Source organism: Pteropus vampyrus, unplaced genomic scaffold (assembly GCF_000151845.1).
Source record: "Pteropus vampyrus isolate Shadow unplaced genomic scaffold, Pvam_2.0 Scaffold100, whole genome shotgun sequence".
Taxonomy (NCBI): domain Eukaryota; kingdom Metazoa; phylum Chordata; class Mammalia; order Chiroptera; family Pteropodidae; genus Pteropus; species Pteropus vampyrus.
In genome coordinates, this window is record NW_011888881.1 from 1832912 (window position 1) to 1834894 (window position 1983).

General features: G+C 65.3%; 1 protein-coding gene across 1 annotated transcript in view; it reads left to right on the forward strand.

Moving 5' to 3' along the window:
- Positions 1 to 1983, forward strand: part of ITPR1 (inositol 1,4,5-trisphosphate receptor type 1) — a 197026-nt gene that overhangs the window by 178028 nt on the left and 17015 nt on the right. The window lies entirely within an intron of this gene.

Sequence of the window (1983 nt, forward strand, 5' to 3'; positions counted from 1 at the left end):
CCAGCAGACGGGACTTAGGGTGCAGGAGCGAGGAGGGGAGGGGTCCTCAGGGCGTACCCCCAGCTCTCCCCTCCCCTCTCCTGTCCCCTCGCCACCTCCGCCGTGCTCCGTTCCCTGCCGGGCGGCATGTCCTGGCCGTGACGCGGTGCCGTGCAGGCCCTGTGCTTCCGTGCACGTGGACAGCAGCGGGGCCGGCCTTTGCTTCTGGAACCCGGCGGGGACGCCGGGAGGAAGGGCGTGCCTCGCTCAGTTCTCAGGACAGAGGTGTCCACGGCGCTGGTGCCATATCGTCAGCTTTCCTGCCGACCCTGGGAGGCCACAGCCTTGGTTAAAACGTCCTCGCTGTGGCTGAGGACGCAGCCTGCGCTGCCCTCCCGCCCGTTCCCAGGCCGCTTTCCGCAGTCGGCCAGCACCGTGGCAGAGTTCAAGAATGTCGGGGCGAGGGAGCGGGGAGGGGCCTGGCACTCGTCTCTGGGTGGCTGGAAACAGCGTGTCAGCATCCCCGGCCAGCCGGGCCCCACCCTGTGCTCTTGAGCTTGGGTTCGTGTCGGTGGCAGCTGCACAGAGCAGTTGCCAAGCCTGAGTTCGCCACCCAGGCTCACAGCACATGGTGCCCTCTGGTCTAGAGGGCATGAAGTCACCCGTCCTCATTCGGCAGTGCCCGGCGTTCGGACTCCGGCTGCCCTCACCGCCCAGCCCCCCCCCCGCCCCGCACTGTCCCCACGCTGACCTTCAGGGAGGCCGGGCTAGGCGCTTTCGTAGCGGGGAGAGCAGGGCACAGGGGGTCGGGCGGGCCCGCGCGCGTGTGGGGTCCCCGAGCGGGGGGCGTGTGCAGAAGGGGAGACGCGTGCCCTGCAGCCCCCGGCTCGGTCGGCCAAAGGCCGGGCTCGCGCCGCGCGCCCCCCCGAGGGTGAGCCAGTCCAAGCACCCAGCGAGGCTCGTTTGGACTGACGCGAATGTGTACGCGAGGTATTCGCTCACTCACACGTACTTCACACACAACTCGGCACATTTGGCAAGCTCCAGAAACGTGGGCTTCACCCTTCCCCACCCTTCCACCCTGCCCGCTGCCCCTCCCCCGCTCCGCAGACCCCAGGGGGTGCCCTTCCCCCCACGCTCCCCAGCTGCACCTGTGGCTTTGCCTTCGCCCCTTCATCTCCTCTTTCCTCTCAATACTGACTGTGTCCGAGGAGCCAGGCTGTGGTGTCGGGTGCGCTGGGAGGTGTGGCACCGTCTGGCCTTAAATGCTCTCACGAGTGTGACTGTCTTTATCAAGTGCACGTACTCAGGGTCCTTTGAAACATCTCCGCGGAGTGAAGGCTGCTAGCAGGTCTTTGGGGAATGTGAGAAGGAGGCCGACACTGGTGTTCGGGTTGCAGCCACTGTACTTAGAAGGTCAGACAAGGGGACCCAGCTCTCGGGGTCACCTGTCACAAACCTACGTCCTCGCAGGCCCTCGGTCCCACCACCTCTGTGGTGAGGAAGCTGAGCCTCGGGGCCTCCTGTGCCATCCAACTCTGCAGTTCCGTGAAGTGTTGGGGGGCGGCCGAGAGGAAGGAGCTCGTAAATCCTAGGGGTCAGGGTGCAGGGACAGGTGAGTCGGACGGGCGACTGGGGAGAATGCTCGTGGCAGGTGACCTCCGAGGTGTGTGGGCCTGTCCTCCAGGACAGGCTGTCCCCTCCACCTACGGAAGTCGGGGGGACAGCGGCAGATGACATCTCGCTGTCACTTCTCTCTCAGAGGGTGGCTGGGCGGGGCTGGCCCTCAGTAAAGCCATTCCAGTCGAGAGGAGTTTTCTAGCACGCAAGCCCACAGGACGATTGTGCTGTTCGATGGGACGCTACTGTGCGTGAGGCGGACGGGTGCGTGCGCGTGTGTGCGCGTGTGCGTGCGTGTGTGAGTGACCAAAGGTGAGCGCCAAGGGTTGTTCCCTGAAACAACAGCAGAGAACTTCGGAAAGCTGGTGAAGTCAGCTTAAAACA